A 19,651-nucleotide genomic window follows, 5' to 3' on the forward strand; every position below is an offset into this window, starting at 1 on the left:
GTTTCTCCCTACTTGCTCTATTAGAACCCTTCATTATTTTGAATACCTCAATCAGGTCTCACCTTAACCTTCTCTGCTCTAAGGAGAACAATACCAGCCTCTCTAATCTCTCCGCATAACTGAAGTCCCTCATCCCTGGTATCATCCTGGTAAACCTCCTCTGTACCCTCTCCAAGGCCTGGACATCCTTCACAATGTGTGGTGCCCACAATTATACACAATACTCCAGCTGACGTCTTACCAGTGATTTGTAAAGGTTTAGCATAATTTCCTTGTTTTTGTATTCAATGCCCCTATTTACAAAGCCAAGTATCCCATACGCTTTCTTAACCACCTTATCAACTTGCCCTGCCACCTTCAAAGATTTGTGAATATGCACCCCCAGGTCCATCTGCTCTTGCAACCCCCTTCAAAATAGTACCATTTAGATTATACTGTCTCTCCATGTTGTTCCTCCCAAAGTGCATCACTTCATACTTATCCACATTAAATTGCATCTGCCATGTGTCTCCCAATTCACTATAAAACAAAGCATACCATGTTTTCCTTGTACAATACCTTGGTTAGGCCTCAGTTAGAATCTGTGTCCAGTTTTAGTCTCCTCACATGGTGGGAGATATTAAGGCTTTGGAAAGGATGCAAAGGAGGGCCACAAGATTGATTCCCAGCGAAAACACCTTAGTTACCCAGATAGGCTCAAAAAACTTTAGGAAAGCTTAGACTCAGACGATTGGATCAAGTTTTAGAAAATAATGGAAGGGCTAGATTGTGTTTATGTGGACCAATTATTTCAACTGAATAAGTTAGGGAAGACCAGGTGACACCCTTACAAGTTCTGTAATGACAGAATTAGGTTGGATGTTAGGCGGTTCTTCTTTTCCCAGAGAATAGTGGACCTGTGGAACAGGCTGCTGGCTCATGCGGTGAACGTTGATTCGTTGAATTCCTTCAACAGGAAACTAGATCTGTTTCTGGCTGGCGTAGAGATCATCTCGTATAGGAGTTCGGTATCCTGTAACATTAATTAAGGTCTATGTGATCTCCTGGATTAGTTTTGATCGCCTAAAGGGTTTGGAGAGGCATTTTCCAGACTTTTTTCCCTAATTGGCCTGGGTTTTTGTCTGGTTTTTCACCTCTCCCTGGAGATTACATGGATCTGGGTGGATGGGGAGTGTTTGTATTGTGATGCACTAGGCATTACAATTATATGGGACAGGCTAAATGGGCCAGTGAATCTTTTCCTGTCCGTCATTTATGTAAGTTCATATGTTTCCATCCCAGCTGTAAAGCTGTATAATGGTCTGTAGTCTATTTTAACAACACTCAGGAGACTCATTGTAGCATGTCTCAAGCTTTATTCCAAAATGTCAGCTGCCATCTCTAAGCACATTGGTTTTATTTTAAATCAATCCTACCTCTGGCCACTAGATTCTGTGTGGAAAACATCCATTTCCCAGTCCAGGTCATAGAAATTCTGCTGCAGGAAGTAAGGCACAAAGGGTTACTCTGTCTGGGCACAACAGTGCAAGAGCCCAAGGCAAGTTGCCCAATGAGAGGTGCAGGTGGTTACCAGTAGAGATGTCATGAGCACCATACCAAGCAACTAGAGGCAATGCTGGATGACGACACTAAGTCACGCAAGGTAGGAGAACCCACTGTTACCTTCCACTAATTCAGTGTACTGTGCATCCATCATTACTTCCCTCAGTGCAGGGCCAAGTTGAATACGCCGTTGCAGAATGGCAGAGCCTGCAACTGGATACCAACTATTGGAAGTCGAGGGCTTTTTCAATCTGCACAGGCTGTAATGGACACACAGCAGACAGCCACTTCAAACACCAGTCCCTGGAGTTTGCATCTGGCTGAAGCACCAGATTAGGTTTAAGAGGACATGTCACACATTGTCACCAAGCGGAAGCACCAGAGATCAAAACATTACTCGTACAGATCCTGTATATTGATGTGTTTGAAGGAGGACCTACAGATGGATACCAGGTTGGTCAGGCAACCCACGAGATGTTCCATGCCTTCCTGCCAGCACCTGCAGACCCATATCTGCAGAGAGAGGTGGAACTAACTCACTTTAGCAGACATGGTGCTGGTAAAAGCTTCTCTTCCCAAAGGAAGCTTTGCAAGCAAACCCCCAATGGTGTCACTATGTGTAAATGCCTGACCAACCAACATGTGGGATGGTTTTTCGGAAGACCTCTAATCACAACATGTCATGCATTAAGTGATGCGGCCAGAAAGAAGTCTTGATCAACTCATGCCTTGATCAAGACTTAGCATTGCATAATTAGCCACACCCACCAAGATGTCACCAAGTGCAGGCCATGGCATACCTACCTGCCAATAACTCTTGGGATCTGTCTTCAAAGGATTTGGATCAGCAGATGCAGAGCTGTGCCATCTGTTGGAAGGATACCTGCAGCTACCATACAGCACAGGACTGGCACATACAGGGATAGTGCCTGGCAGGTGTGGCCTGAAACTTGGCTCTACCACCTTGTAAGCATGCTGCAAAGCTGACTGATGGAGATGGTACCGTGAAATGATACTGAATACAACTCTCCTTGGAAGTACGTCATGCAGAACTTCCTGGACTTCAGCAGCCATCAGAGAGGGACTCAAGTGCTGAAGTCACTTATCTGCACATACAATTTCCTTTCCCTTCAGTTTTGCCTGCCACTTCTTAATCTTTTTAATTTTAACTAACTCTTGGAAAAGGGTAGAGATGCATTTTGACACTCTCCAAAAGGCATCCATTATTTTTGTCCCCCTACTGTGACACTCCTCTTTAGTTGTTCCCATCCCTTTAAATTCAACTTCCGTGCATTTTTCTTCTCCCAAAACTTGTGTCTTCCCTGGACTCACCTGTGTCTGTACCTGGCTCTGTAAATAACTATGCACATGACCTTACACTGGAGAATTGGGTATTTTTGCACAACATTTCAGACAGGATTTGCACTAGTTCTTAACCATCTAGAACTAACAGATCTGAAGACAAAAATTAGCCCTTGAGCCTTTTCGTGTTTCAGCAGCTGGTCCGAATGGAGGTTTTGAAAACTCACTGGGAGAGTGAGGCACCTTGTAAGAACGCTGACTAATGGAGGGCATGGGGAAGACAGAAGCAGGACTGTTAGTTCAATCAGCAGCTTTTAACATTAGAAGAGAGATTTGGAAATGTATTCTGCTGCTCTCCATGCCGAGCCCTGTGCTATGGCAGGGTATCTTCCTCCTCCAAGGCCTTCATAATGACAATGCTGGGTGATGTGCTCAGAATGCAGCACACCGCAGCAATCCTTGGATCTTTAGCTGGACTGTACTGTAGGAGACCTCTTGATCCACCCAGACACCTGAAGCACAGCCGCAACATGCCAATGGTGTGCTCAATAATTACTTGGGTGGATTTATGCACTTCATTTTACTGTGTTCAGCTGCGATACCTAACAGATGTATTGAGCTATGTCTCCAGAGGATAGCCTTGACTGCCCAGAGTGACCCTGAGACTTACCTCTGTGGGTCAAATATTACTGGGACAATAACAGCCTTAAAATGAAGACATTGTGACAACTACCTGGGAAGCAAACATTAACTTGTGTAATCCAATGATGATGGTCAAAAATGAGCTTGACATGCATAGAATGAATTCCTTTCTGATTCATGTAGATAGTGGTATTGTTTAATGGAGCACCTAATGCCACAAGACCTCCAGAAATCCTGATATTTTGGTTAACTTACAAAGCACTCTTATACTATTACCACATGTCCATGGGAAAGGAGATGAAATTGGTTACTCAAGCAAACAAGGCATCAGTCACTTGTTTTGTACATTAGTGTATTACAGATTAATTAAAGTGGGTCTCATTGCCAATGGCACTTGGAATGATTCAGAGGCGTAGAAGCTAAAGGCTGTTGCGACCTTCAACGGCATTGTCAGCCCTATGTCTGTGGATGAGTTTGACTGCAACACGTGACACAACTCATTAACAGCATCACTTGTGAATCTCAACCTGCAAAAGCATTGTTCCTCAGAGAACTCGAATATGCTACATTCAAGTGAGCAACAACAGTGGACTGAATATCAACTATTCCTGGTCAACAAATTGAAAGCCAATGGGAAGCTTGGTGCTGCTGTTTGATGGAGGTAATCAGCTTTAATAAAGGTGGAGTCTTGAAATACTCCAGCAGATAAACAAGTATCTAAGTACATTGCATAGAACAAAATCATTCATAGCAGATGTTCTGACGAAAGGTCTTCAACCTGAAACATTAACTCTGTTTCTTTCTCCACAGATGCTGCCTGACTTGCTGACCTTTTCCAGCATTTTCTGTTTTTATTTCAGATTTCCAGCATCTGCAGTGTTTTGCTTTTGTTTAATCTAGGACATGGTTACTCATTATATTTTTGTTGAGGACCACACTCTTGAGCATGTTTTGCTCAAAGGCCACTCTTCTAAATGCCTAAGTCATTCACATGAGCCCAATGGCAGCCAACCATACAGTGCCATTGGCAGAGGCCCGAGAGATCTTTCAGGTGGAAAAAGTTGCATCACATGCGTCAGAAAAAAAAAGATTGCCAGATGAAGACTGATAAAGTATTGTGTTACTGTTTCTCTGCTAAGCTATTTCTCCTTGATGTTTCAGGTTTCCTTCTCTGTCTAACTTTCCTCCTTTTTCTAGTCTCTTTCTCTTAGTTGTTTTCTTTCTCCGTTTTATTTTTTCTTTCTTGCTTTATTTTCTTTTTACCCTTCTTTCTCAGCTTTCTTTTCTAAAATATTTGCTTTCTGTACTTTTCTTGTCAGTCCAGCCAGCTGTCAGATATCATCAGTGCTGGTTGTCATACAATCCAGCTCTCTCTGAATCTGCAGCGACAGAAATAAAGGACGCTCTAACCACTGTCTCCTATTTCTTGCACAGTAGCAACTGATCAGTTTAGTTGCTTGAAACCACTATCACTATGCTGCATTTATCCTTGATTTTTACACCACTGCCTGAAGCAGAGCAGGAAACCAATGTACCCCTTCCACCACCATTCTTAAGACAGCAGCAGTAACTCCGGGGTGTGACTAAGCAAACACTGACTGCAAACTGCTAAAATATTTGCCGGTGGGTTACAAGTGAAATTTAATACTGGTATATATTTAATCCACTGAGAAGGATTGTAGCATGGAATATTTGGGGGATAAAGCTCGGTTGACAGCATGAATCATTTTGTTGTCAATGAATGCATTGAGCTGATGAGTCAGTTGTAGTGCAAGCCTTCCTGAGTGCTACAGCAAATTGCAAGCTCAATGTATTAGGTGGAATCACAATGGTTCAATCAATCAATTATTGCCCTTAATGCATCAATCCCATGAGATCATACATGAAGGCCATTATTAAAATCGTAATTTTAGCTCTAATCATTTAATTCTGTCATAGGATCATTACGAATGGCAAGGTTGTGCAGTGAGGTCATTGTTCTAATTAACAGCTTTTACACTGAAACATGGTCCACTGCTCTGGAACAAACAAGGGCACGAACAAAGTGAACAAGGGAGAATAGAAAAACAAATCCCAACTATCCATAACAGAATTATAGAACTAATAATCGTGACAGCAAGAGATGCATGAGTAGTGTGGGTGCTTTCTGAGAAGAATAAGCCTGTTTTCCACGAGTGAGTTGGTGAGTCATCTATTGTATAAGGCTTACTAAGTAAAACCGTGATCGTTCACAGACTCCCACTTGTGTAAAACAGGTCCTTTTTTTAAAAAAACAGAATGTGGCCACAATATCAGCTCTCTTTCTTTCTAGTAATGTTGTCTGCTGATAGATCTCAAATACTGAGATCCTACATGGTACTGACATTAGCAAAAAAACTTCCATTACCTTTATCACATTATTCAATACTGATTTTATGCTAATGTAACACATTTGGGCTAAAGTATATTTTTATATATATATATTACACAGTTGTTAATCAATAGATAGATTGGTTCAGAGGATACATGATAACTTATGCAAATCTAAACAATTCAATCAGAGCTGGAACCAAATATCATGGGCCAGAAATTCGATCACACCTGAAAACAGATGTGCATGCACATAAAGCACCTGTACACGTGGTCTCATGAAATTGGTGCTGGCAGCTCATTATAATAATTCAGGCGTGCAGCCAGTGCTACCTGCACAATTCACTGGCTACGCACCAGTTTGAGGGGCAGGCAGAATATGGGTGACTCTGACGCAACTTAAAAGCAACCAGCACCTCTTAAAGGGGAGGTGCATTCTGGTTGCAGACAGCAGGGCAGGTTTCTGAAGAGAAAAATGGCTAGAAGAGGTCCAGACTGGGTGCCTGAATTCTCCGATGCTGTGTTGGAGGCCCTGGTGCAGGCGGTGGACAGGAGGAGGGAGATCCTGTTCCCCCTGGGAACAGAAAACCCTACAGGAAACAACTCCGTCACCCATGGGAAGAGGTTGCAGAGGAGGTCAATGCCAGGAGCTTAGCTCCAAGGTCAAGGCTGCAATGCTGCAAGAAGTTCAATGGCCTCGCTGGAGTTGTCAAGGTAATAATAATGCTCTCTTACTCTCACCTCCACCACCTCCAGTCTCCCTACTCACAATACTCCTCCCCCACTTCCTTTCACTCTCCTACAATCACTGCGCCACACTTCACTCCAACTCCTTCTCCTCATACTCACACACTCACCACTACTGGACCCTTCACTTCCCCACACCTCACATCTTATAAACACTGCATATCAATTATTAGACCATGACAAGCACATTCTCTAAATACCTCACAAGACCGTCACTAACACACACTTCTTTCTTTTTAGAAGAAGGTCGCGCACAACTTGAGACAAAAGGCTGTCAGTGGAGGAAGCAGAACCCACCTGCACACCCTCTGCCCCCTGGAAGAAAACATCCTGGCCATTAACCAAGGACATTAACAAGGGGGAGGTGCCCATATGTGCTTTGTCCAAGATGAACCAACGGGATGGCACTTAATGTGGATAGTTGTACACTGGCGCAGGAAACATCCAGCATGGATACCATAATGGGCAGATGTTCATTGACAAAGGTGAAAGGAAAAGATTTGGGTGTCCAAATAAAAATGTACCCTTGAGTGTATTTGAATGCAAGTTAAAAGTTGGAATATTTTGAGTTATTTGGGGATTTTGCTTTTATAGATATGCTGATGCATTTGAAAAGAATCAAATGAAAGTAACACGAATGATTCTTGGACTCAAAGTAGTGTGGTCAAAAGGCTGGCATGATTACAAACAGGAATCCTATTCTGTGTCCATGCTGTTTCCAACATCAACAGTAAGAGTTCCACCCTTATGCTGATAAAAACTGAATTTCCTATCACTGGAGAAAAGAGCATTGAGGTGAGTTGATCCAAATCATTAAATTGCTGAAAACAGGGACAATGGGGGTGAATGTGTGAATGTGGGGAAGTGAAGGGTCCAGTAGTGGTGAGTGTGTGAGTATGAGGAGAAGGAGTTGGAGTGAAGTGTGGCACAGTGATTTAGGAGAGTGAAGGGAAGTGGGGGAGGATTATTGTGAGTAGTGAGACTGGAGGTGGTGGAGGTGAGAGCAAGAGAGCATTATTATTACCTTGACAACTCCAGCGAGGCCATTGAACTTTTTGCAGCATTGCAGCCTCGTCCTTGGAGCTAAGCTCCTGGTAAAGCAAAACAGGCAATAACGAATTGGTAGCCTGCTTAACACCCCATCCATTGGAAAAGAAAAATTGGGCGGGGTGTAAAACGGGCTGTCAATTTGCTTAATGTGTTTAAATTGAAGTTCTAAGAGCTGTGAAGTTAACAGATTACAGAAACTGCAGATGCAAAGAACCTTTTTTTGGGAGTGGGAATAATTTGGGCTTGTGCCGACACCTATAATTCACCACACGGTGATTACTTATCTAATCCATGTTGTCATGGAAGACACTGAACATGCCCTCCAACCACCTGGTGACCACTTACAGGTATTAACCTGGGAGCAAACTTGCCCTTCTAATGAATGGTGGTGTGTGCTATGGGAAGACTAAACCTAGAGTGGGGAGAAAATAATACTTACTGTTAAAAAGCAAAATTACTTTTTCTTCCCTATGGGAGTAGCAGAGGTGTGAAACACGTTCCCACCAAAAGTAGTCAAAACTGGGAATAGCTTCTGTAAAAAGATGGCAATCTGGTTCTGAAAGAGATTGAAGGTTATAGGGATACATATGAGCATAAATAACCAAATATTCTATGGTTCAAGTCCTGCTGGGGCCATGGGACTATCAAGTGTGGAATGGAAACAGTCAGGAATGAATAATGCATTTGATATTACAAGATTGATAATTTTAGTTTTTTCTCAATTGCTGAGTCAGAAACAGTTTTTACCTGGTAGTTGTTAGCAATCTTTTCTTGTGCTTAGCAAGGTGAGGGATGTTCAAGCTGCAGGTTAGAATACTGCCCATTTCAGGCATCCAATGTCAACGTCAAACATCATCAGCCACAGGCTGAAGCTCCATGTCCTCTGTTCCAACAATGTGCCTTAGCCCTAACCCGAAAGAATACCTCCTATTGTGCCAGTCTGACATTCGCTTTCTGCAAAAATAATGTGGGCTGCTACCGCCCTGGGATCCACTCCTCCATGATCATGATCTCTATCCAAACACACCTTGCTGGAGGCCGGAGGACTCCCGACACTGGTAGGCCTCACTCCGGAAAGCTGCATCGAGAAGCTTGTTTGGCACCCTGCAGCTCACCGGCCTGATGTGAACGAGGCCGGGGCCTCAAAATCATGGCCACCTCTCTGCATCAAGTGCAGGCGACCAGCAGGCAGGGGAAACTTCCATCCCATCTGTATGTCCTATTTTCAAACTCAGGTTCCAAAGATAAAAACTCAGTGAGGTAAATCTTCATCTATGTAATGCTTCCAGCCCAAATTAAAATGAATAGACTGAAAATCATAGGGGCACTCTGCCAAATTCCTAATATGCACTCTAACATAGATTAAAGGGAAGCTAGATAAACTCGTGAGAAAGGAATAGAAGGATATGCTGATAAGGTTAGATGAAGAGGGTGGGAGGAGGTTCGCGTGGAGCATAAATGCCAGCAGAGACCAGTTGGGCCAAATGACCTGTTTCTGTGTTGTAAATTCTATGTAATTCTATGTAACACATGATGCCACGTGCCGGGAATGCACTAAGAGCATTAATTCATAAAATCTACCTTATAAGCACCAGCAAAGAAAAATAAAGGCAGCTAGTTTTGCAATATACTATATCCCATCTATCTGAAACATTATCCCACTTCCTTCAAAAATCCCAACCTCTATCAAGCTTTAATGGTTCCAGGAGAAAGACACCCTGCCAATCACAACACTTACATTAATAATTCAAAATGTACATATTACTTCCTTTCTATATAATTAAAGCTTGGACGTGAATTTATTCACTTAGCCCTATCAACCATTTCAACAGGAAAAATTAAACCTTCATAAGGGGATATTGGTATTTACATATCCAAAACATACTTTTGCGCCATGCCTTCATTTGCACTTGGAATAGTCAACAGAATGTGTTTGGTTACATTCTTCCAAGGTGTTATGATCAATGCAACATTACCATTTTGTGGTCAGTGACACAATTCTATTGTAATACTATTTCCTGTTTCAATACCTTTGAGGGATTCTTTTAATGCATTGTTTCTGAGATTCAAATAGCCAGCAACCATGCAGTGCAACCACATGCAACATGATGATGTGATAAAAACACTGGTCCAACCTGCAAATCCTGGGATGGGGCAGTAGACTGGGATGAAACAACTAAGAATCTACTGGGCAAAATATGTAAATAACAAAATTATGGCAGATGAAAATCAATGCAGGTAAGTGTAGGTGTTCCACACTGGAAGGAAAAATGAGGGACAGACTCAATGAATGGTGCTGAATTGGTTAGGGAACAGATTTGAGAGTGATAGTCGGCTCAGCACTTCCCATGGCCGATCATTGCAGAGCAGCAATCAACAAAGCAAACAAAATGCTGAGCTATGTTACCAAATCAAGAGAGTACACGATAAGTTTTATGACTAAGCACTCCCAGCATGAAACGACGCCCAATGGAAATGTATATCAGGAATTCGCAAAGACACCACTCTCCCCCCTCCATGATTTTCTATCCATTAAAGTTAGTGGAGGGCACATACATGAATTCTTGATATCTGCTCCCGAAGGATGAAGCTCAACGCTGGGAGCTCATATTTGTAAAGCTTACCCTTACAAGTCTGAGGATGAATCGTGCTTTGATAAGGCTGTACCTTAAGTATTGGTTTCAGTTCTGGTCTTTGAAGCACAAAAGAAACACCCAAACTCTGGAAACTGTGCAGAGAAGGGCCATAGTGCTGGTCCCTAGTGTTAGAGGATTGTGTTTACGAAAGGTTAGAAAAACTTGGGACTCTTGAGTCTTGAAACAAAGCAAAGAGGAGAAACCAAAAAGGTATACAAGATACTGAGTCAAATAGACTAGGTTCATCAGCAACATGGTAAGCTCAACTATGACCTTTAGACAAAGAGACAGAGATACAACTTGGTAACGGCATGTTCAGGACTGATGTCAGAAAGCACTTCTTCACACTGAGAACAATCTTGCAAGTAAAGTAATGAAGGCCAAAACTCCATAATTATTCAAGAAACAGTTCATGCTGTGATGGTTGGACTGTGAGATGCCAAGTGGAAATCAAGCAGGTTCCCATAGGGAAGCAGCTAACTATTGTGATCACTGGGGTTATGGGCTAGAAATTTCTGTCAAGCTGCAATGGTAGCAGATCCTTGGTCAGGCAAGACTTTCGCCCGCCAATCTGGACTATCCCCAACACCATCCCAAATCCTGGGGTATGGGGAATTTGCATAAAAGGGACTCTTGTTCCCTTTATTACAACAGTGACTACACTTCATAATTACTTCATTGGCTGTGAAATGCTTTGGGACGTCCCGAGGTGATGAATTCAATTCATCTTTCAATTTTCAGTGCTACTGAGTTTCCCATCTCGGTTGGTGGCATGGGATGTTGAAATGTTAAGGGGATGTTGATGCTTGCTGAACATGCCCTGAAAGAAACAAAGCTTTCTTAATTAAAATGGACCACTTTCTCAGCAGCAATAAATTGCACTGTGATCGATTGCTGTTGGGTAATGTAGGGTTTAGGATTGTTTTGGGTTATTTAAATGTTATGAACTTTTGACTCTGGCTAATGGAAAACCCAGCCTGTAAGTTAACCACAAACTACAGACTTTTGTCTACTAAGAAAAACAACAGAAAGCAGACATAGAACAGAATATGGTACACTGTAACAGCAACAAACCACAGACTTTGGTCTCCTACTAAGGAAAACAAAAAACAGACATAGAATGGCAATGTCAAAAGTCGTGACCATTCCAACAAAAACAAACAAATGACAGAGAGGCCCCTTTTATGGGAGTTGGAAACCAGAAGACAAAAACCTCAAAACTGTATAAAAAGAGAACGAACTGTGCTATCGGGAAGAGAGGCAACCTGAAGACGACGAGGAAGATTCGCCCTCCCAAGAACAACGGTCTGGTCAACCTGTGTTCTGAACCCTGTTCCCAGTTGTAAGTATTATTTAGACCTGTTGCTTAATGTTGTTCGGCGATCGAATAAAGTGTTTAGTAATCTTAGTACCACATTCTATGGTTGTTGTCTCCGCTCAAGGTTAGAACTAGTAATAGGGTTATTTCCCTAAAAATAGGGATAAACAAAATTAATAATTATAATCCTACAATAACTGGCATTTCACAAACTTGTTAGCCCCACTTCTGCCAGGATTTGATGCTGTCATGTTATGTACACATGCATTATGCAGAAATTCCAGTGGATGACACCATCCTGCCAGTCTCAACTTTTCTGGTGACATTCACATGGAGGGAAGGTGGATGCAAGAAACGCCTCCCCCAACTTCTAGTAAAATTAAGGAGAACACAATAAAACGGGCAGAGACCCAGGTAACTGAGTCCCAACCCAAATTCCTCCCCCATCCACTTAGAAAACAGCAGCTTTGCACAGCAACGGCCAGGAAATTCAAGACTGTGTCTCTTAGAGGCCAGTTCAAGAGCTGCCTTAATGGAGGTCGTGGAGTAGGTCACCCAGCTATTCTCTTGGACAAGTGGTGCTGTATGACCTGGGCTAGGACAACAATGGAGTGAAATTTGAACTCAGATCTCCAAACCTCTAGCTATGATTGTTCAGCTAACTTTTATCACCTATGTGCAGAATATCCATCCTCATTACCTGATGGAAGTTCTTATTCATTTTGTTTTGTTATTTTGTCCCTTTTAATTTCCATCATGAGGAAGATTTAAAGGCCAATAGCACAGCCCAACAAGAAACATGTTGTTTCTCTTTTCAAAATCATGGCTCAGTTTACAGTGTGTCTGATCCAGAAATGAACTTCAACTGCCAATGAACCACATATCACTCAAAACTACTCCAGGAGCTGCAATGTACAAGAGAATCCAGGAGCAACAGGCTTCACAGAAAGATCAAGAAGAGGACTGAATGCTGGGAAAATGTGAAACGAGGCATTCATCAAAACCGTCATCAGTAAAACGACGAGGTTATTGAAACAGCTAAACTATGTTCGGCAGTATGATCCCAAGTTACAGACAAAGATCGTATCAAACACTTTAAGGGAGGAATTGCACGTTAACAATCAAGTTCAGCTTCTGGAGCGAAGAACTTGAAAATCAGTACAAAGTGTACTAACTAAGAAGCTGGGGTCATAGAAGTGCAGCCCAGTCACAGGTGGTGTGTTAATGATGAACTAACTGATTGAGGATTAACCTTTCTCCAGTGGAAGTACATCAAGATCTTCAGAGGGTCTGCAGGGGGTAGATCTGTTTTCAAATTAGTGGAATATTCCGGTAGCAGAGCCTAGAAACAGAAATACTTTCCCCAGTTACCGACTCAGGATGGATGTAATTTTTAACTACAGAGTGCTTTGATTTTGCAGTTCAATTATAAAGCCCTACCTTTGGACTGTGTTACTCCAATGTTTCAATCCAACTATCATTATGAATAAAGCCGTATGAGGTATGGTGTGAGAACTGCACTGAAACCTGAAACAAAAACTATTTTATGTGCAGCCGTGAAGATTTATGGAGTAGAAGTAAAATAAAATTAAAATGTGCAAAAACATTACATTCCAGTTAAAAGAAAAAGTTTCATTTTTTGGAAAGCTGTTTTCAATCCTCCGAGGAGACTAAACTTTCTGGCAAATAGTGAAAAGCCGCACAGCAAACTTACTGTCTATTAAAGGCAACTGAGAGAAGTACCAGTAGATACAAATGATAAAATGTAAATGGGAAAGCTCAGCAACAGAAAAAAAAACAAAAAAAAAAGGAAAACGTATTCTTAAAAAATGGCTACAACTGAAGATTTGAGTTGAAATCACACCTTGTGATATTGTATCAAACTGCTTTATCCACTATTTCAATAAAAGGGGTTAACTGGTTTGTTTTATTCTCAATAATGTTAGCACTTCCACTAAAATAGAAGATGGGGAAATGAATACAAACATGCTAACACATTCATTGCTAATATTGAACAAGACAACTCATTGATGCGCTACATTTAGCAAAAACGTTTTGTAAAAAACAGAAATGATTATCACACGAAGAGGCGTGGAGGGACAATGCAATAGAGCAGGAAAACCCAGGCACCACAGTAATATTGGGCATTCTTTTGAGTTCTTATTTCCTGTAGATTTTATGTTTTTGCGAAATCAAGGTAAAGGGCCAAGTTCCATACATTTGCTGACTGTTTGCATTAACTAGACCGCTCTCGTCAACAAATTAGACATCTTTAACATCTTCATTTACAGAAACCCAATATGCACTATCCTGATTGGTATAATCATATTTCTAAAAATACACAACAAATAGGATTACTGGCAAAACAGGTACAATTAGTCATTTAGTCACAAGAAAGTGGTAGGAGTGATCTCTCTTCTGATGAGAAGATTGGGGACTGGGTGATGTAATGGTTTAGCATGCTGTCCTTTCACTGCCAGAGCCTGGGTTTCACTCCAGCCCAAACTGAAGGGACGAACATCTCATCCTTGTGTTCAACTGCCTCCGTGGCCTTGCCCCTCCCTATCTCTGCTGGCTGTAATATCTCAACACTAAAAAAAGGAGCTGTGATGTACAAGAGAAAATAGAGGTGACAGGCATCACAAGAATGAAAAAGAGGTTTGAACTGATGAAGCCAGAAAATGGTGAAACAAACAACTACTTGCACTTATACAGCACTTTTAATGTAGTAAAACATCCCAAAGCGCTTCACAGGAGCATTATCAGACAAAATTTGGCACCGTACCACGAAAGGAAATGCCACCAAAAGCATGGTCAAAGAGGCAGGTTTTAAGAAGCATCTTTCAGGACGAGAGCCGGAGAGTTTAGGGAGGGAATTCCAGAGCATAGAACCTAGACAGCTGAAGGCACGCCGCCAATAGTGGGGCGAAGGAAATCGGGGATGCACAAGAGGCCAGAATTGGAGGAGGGCAAAGTTCTCAGAGGGTTGCAGGGCTGGAGGAGGTTACAGAGATAGGGAGGGGCGAGGCCACGGAGGCAGTTGAACACAAGGATGAGAATTTTAAATTCGAGGCATTGCCGGACCGGGACCCAATGTAAGTCAGCGAGTACCAGGGTGATGGGTGAACAGGACTTGCTGCGAGTTAGAATATGAACAGCAGAGTTTTGGATGAGCTCAAGTTTATGGAGGGTGGAAGATGGGAGGCAGACCAGGAGAACATAACATCAAAACCATGATCAGTCAAAGCAGCAGCTAGGAATACTGTATTCCTCAATGTGATCCCTGTGTGGAATGAGTTTGCTCAGTCTTAACTCAGTTCCGAGGTGGTGCGAATCACTAAAATTGTCATGAAATAGGCGATCTTATTCAGAGCCCTTACAGAGGTGGCTCTTAAGGAAAATGGGAAAATTCACACTTGTGCAGTAGGGAAGTATTAGAATCATAGAATGGTTACAGCACAGAAAGAGGCCATTCAGCCCATCGAGCCCATGCCAGCTCTTTGTAAGTACAATCCAGTTAGTCCCATTCCCCCACCCTTTCCCAGTAGCCATGCAAATTTTTTCCCTTCAAATATATATCCAATTCCTTTTTGAAAGCCACGATTGAATCTGCTTCCAAAACCATTTCAGGCAGTCCATTCCATATCAAAACTACTCACTGCATAAAAAAATTTTCCTCGTATCGCCTTTGGTTCTTTTGCCAATCTCCATAAAATCTGTGTCCTCTGGTTCTCGACCACTTCCGCCAATGGGGACAGTTTCTCTTTATTTACTTTATCTAAATCCTTCATGATTTTGAACACCTCTATCAAATCTCTTCTTAACCTTCTCTGCTATAAGGAGAACAACCCCGGTTTCTCTATTCTATCCACGTAACTGAAGTCCCTCGTCCCTGGAACCATTCCAGTAAATCTTTTCTGCACCCACTCAAAGGACTTCACATCCTTCCTAAAGTGCAGTGCCCAGAACTGGACACAATACTCTGGTTGTGGCCGAACCAATGTTTTATAAAGGTTCAACATAACATCCTTGCTTTTGTACTCTATGGGAGTGATTTTAAAATGGAGCCAGGAAGGGTGTGTGGGGGTCAAATTGAGGCCAGGAAACCCATTAGTACAGGTTTCCCGGACATCCTTAGGATTTTAATGGAAGGAGGTGTTATTTTTTTTGTCGGTTTCCTGTTTGACTGATCAGCTGATTGACCGGCTGGTCTCAGTCGGATGGGAGACCAGCCAGGGAGAGGATGTCATCAGGTAAGTCTTTGTTTGTATGGATGGGGGGAGGGGGCATGGGTGGGTATAGGGAGTACGGGTGGGCAAAGGGTCGCGAGTCATGGGGGATGGGATCGGTGGTCAGTCACGAGGGGTGGGGGGGGTGTCGGGATCGGGGGTCATCGCGGTAGTCCACAATCATTGAGGGGGAGGGTCAGGGGTGGGAGGATCGGGTTCGGGGGATCGGGGTTGGAGATCCACGATCGGGGGTTGGGGATCTTTAGGGGGTTGGTGCAGGTAGGCTTGTTGGGCCTGGGGGAAGCACTCCTGTTCCTCCGGGCCCACAAGCTGTGCCTTTCTAGGCACTTACCCGTTAGTCTCAAGCCTTCTCGCCTCCTTTCACGAGGTGTAAAACAGAAGGCCCGGAAATCCCAGCCCCCCCGGGGTTAAAATCGGGAATTGTTGCAAAAAGAGGCCTGAATCCTTTTTGAAAGGTTTTAAGGCCTGCCCCGTCTCCTGGGAGCGGGTTGGTCGCCCGCCCTTCGCCCCACCCCGGTGAAAACCCAAAATGGGTGGGTTGGAGGCAGGTCTGAAATGGTGGCAATTTGCAATGCCCCCCTGCCCCCAAACCACCCGTTTTTTAAATTTGAAAATTGAGCCCTATGCTTCTATTTATAAAGTCCAGGATCCCGTATGCTTTTTTAATCACTTCCTCAACCTGCCCTGCCACCTTCAAAGATCTGTGCAAATATACCCCCAGATCTCCCTGATCCTGCACCCTCTTTAGAGTTGTACCATGCAGTTTATATTCCTCTCCTCGTTCTTCCTGCCAAAATGCATCACTTCGCACTTCTCTGCGATAAACTTCATCTGCCATGTGTCCGCCCATTCCACCAGTCTGTCTATGTCCTCTTGAAGTTTATCACTATTCACTACCAAGTTTTGTGTCATCTACAAAATTTGAAATTGTGCCCTGTACACCCAAGTCCAAGTCATCAATAGAAAAAAAAAGCAGTGGTCCTAGTACCGACTCCTGGGGAAAACCACTATATAACTTTCTCCAGTCCGAAAAACAACTGTTCACCACTACTCTTTGTTCCTGTCACAGCCAATTTCGTAATTTCGTATCTATGCTGCCACTGCCCCTTTTATTCCATGGGCTTCAATTTTGCTGACAGGCCTATTATTTGGCACTTTATCAACGCCTTTTGAAAGTCCATATACACATCAACCGCATTACCCTCATCTACTCTCTCTGTTACCTCATCAAAAAACTCCATCAAGTTAGTTAAGCACGATTCACCTTTGACAAATCAGTGCTGGCTTTCCTTTCTTAATCCACACTTGTCCAAGTGACCATTAATTTCGTCCCGGATTATCATTTTTAAAAGCTTCCCCAACACCGAGGTTAAACTGACTGGCCTGTAGTTGCCAGGTTTATCCTTACACCCTTTTTTTTTTAAAAACAAGGGTGTAACATTTCCAATTTTCCAGTCCTCTGGCACCATCCCCGTTACATAGAAAATTTACAGCACAGAAGGAGACCAGTCGGCCCATCGTGTCTGTGCCGGTCGAAATAGAGCTACCCAACCCAATCCCACTTTTCAGCATTTAGTCCGTAGCCTTGTAGATTATGGCACTTCAAATGCACATCCATGTACCTTTTAAATGGGATGAGGGTTTCTGCCTCTACCATCCTTTCAGGTAGTGAATTCCAGACCGCTACTAACTTCTGGGTGGAAAAATTTTTCCTTGGCTCCCCTCTAATCCTTCTACCAATTACTTTAAATCTATGCCCTTTGGTTATTGACCTCTCTGCTAAGGGAAATAGGTCCTTCCTATCCACTCCATCTAGGCCCCTCATAATTTTATACACCTCAATTAAATCACCCCTCAGCCTCCTCTGTTCCAATGAAATGAACCCCAGCCTATCCAATCTTTCCTCATACATAAAATTCTCCAGTCCTGGCAACATCCTCGTAAATCTCCTCTGTACCCTCTCTAGTGCAATTACATCCTTCCTGTAATGTGGTGACCAGAACTGTATACAGTACTCAAGCTGTGGCCTAACTAGTATTTTATACAGTTCCAGCACAACCTCCCTGCTCTTATATTCTATGCCACAGCTAATAAAGGAAAGCATCCCATATGCCTTCTTAGCCACCTTATCTATCTGTCCTGCTACCTTCAGGGATCTGTGGACATGCACTCCAAGGTCCCTCACTTCCTCTACACCTCTCAGTATCCTCCCATTTATTGTTTATTCCCTTGCCTTGTTAGACCTCCCCAAATGCATTACCACACACTTCTCCAGATTGAATTCCATTTGCCACTTTTCTGCCCACCTGACCAGTCCATTGGTATCTTCCTGCAGTCTACAGCTTTGCTCCTCACTATCAACCACACAACCAATTTTTGTATCATCTGAAAACCTCTTAAATGTAGGGGGCACGATTAAGTCCAAATTATTAATATACACCACAAAAAGCAAGGGACTTTGCCCTGCGGAACCCCACTGGAAACAGCCTTCCAGTCACAAAAAAGTACCCGTCAACCATTACCCTTTGCTTCCTGCCACTGAGCCAATTTTGGATCCAATTTGCCACTTTCCCTTGGATCCCATTTTTTGACCAGTCTGCCATGTGGGACCTTGTCAAAAGCCTTGCTAAAATCCATGTAGACTACATCAAATGCACTACCCTCATCGACCCTCCTTGTTACCTCCTCAAAAAATTCAATCAAGTTAGTCAGACACGACCTTCCCTTAACAAATCCATGCTGACTGTTCTTGATTAACCCGTGATGATGATTTATCCTGTCCCTCAGAATCGATTCCAATAATTTGCCCAACCACCGAGGTTAGACTGACTGGCCTATAATTACTCGGTCTATCTCTTTCTTCCTTTTTAAAGAACGGTACAACTTTAGCAGTCCTCCTATCCTCCGGCACCCATGCCTGTAGCCAGGGAGGATTGGAAAATGATAGTCAGAGCCTCCGCTATTTCCTCCCTTGTCTCTCTTAGCAGCCTGGAATACCTTTCATCTGGGCCTGGCAATTTATCTACTTTCAAAGATACTAAACCCCTTAATACTTCCTCTCTCACTATATTTATCCCATCCAATATTTCACACTCGTCCTCCTTAACTACAATCTCTGCATCGCCCCCTCTTTTGTGAAGACAGATGCTAAGTATTCATTAAGAACCATACCCACATCTTCCACCTCCACACATAGGTTACCTTTTTGGTCTCTAGTAGGCCCTACTCTTTCCTTAGTTATCATCGTGCTCTTTATGTATTCATAAAACATTTTTGGGTTTTCCTTAATTTTACTTGCCACGATTTCTTTTTCATGCCCTCTCTTTGCTTTCCTAATTTCCTTTTTAATTTCACCCCTGCACTTTCTATACTCCTCTAGGCTTTCTGCAGTATTGAGCTCTCGGTGTCTGACATAAGCTTCCCTTTTTTGCCTTATCTTACCCTGTATGGTCCTTGTCATCCAGGGGGCTCTAGATTTGGCAGTCCCACCCTTTTTCTAAGGAGGATTGGAAGATGGCCAGCAGCGTGCAATTTCCACTCTTACTTCCCTCGGCAACCGAGGATGCATCCCATCCGGACCGGGTGACTGATCTACTTTAAGTACAGCTCGCCTTTCTAGTACCTCCTCTTTTAGTACCTCAGCCATGCCCTCTGCCTCCATGCATGGATCTCCTTTTTGGTCCCTAGTATGCCCCAACCCTCCTCTTACTATTTATATGCCTATAGAAGACTTTTGAATTCCCTTTTATGTTAGCCACCAATCTATTCTCATACTCCCTCTTTGCCCCTCTTATTTCCTTTTTCACTTCTCCTCT

General features: G+C 42.9%; 1 protein-coding gene and 1 long non-coding RNA gene across 17 annotated transcripts in view; one reads left to right on the forward strand and one right to left on the reverse strand.

The window, feature by feature from the left end:
- The window catches only part of LOC137321665 (regulating synaptic membrane exocytosis protein 1-like), a 984,914-nt gene that overhangs the window by 834,304 nt on the left and 130,959 nt on the right, over nucleotides 1-19,651 (reverse strand). The gene's annotated exons all lie outside the window — the stretch shown is intronic.
- On the forward strand, nucleotides 11,291-13,508 carry LOC137321666 (uncharacterized). 2 transcript variants are annotated; one of them, XR_010962878.1, is made up of 2 exons: nucleotides 11,291-11,610; nucleotides 12,348-13,508. It is a non-coding gene; the product is annotated as an uncharacterized lncRNA (long non-coding RNA). The 2 variants fall into 2 exon arrangements; XR_010962879.1 differs by having other exon boundaries at nucleotides 12,352-13,508.

This window comes from Heptranchias perlo, chromosome 5 (genome assembly GCF_035084215.1).
Source record: "Heptranchias perlo isolate sHepPer1 chromosome 5, sHepPer1.hap1, whole genome shotgun sequence".
Classification (NCBI taxonomy): domain Eukaryota; kingdom Metazoa; phylum Chordata; class Chondrichthyes; order Hexanchiformes; family Hexanchidae; genus Heptranchias; species Heptranchias perlo.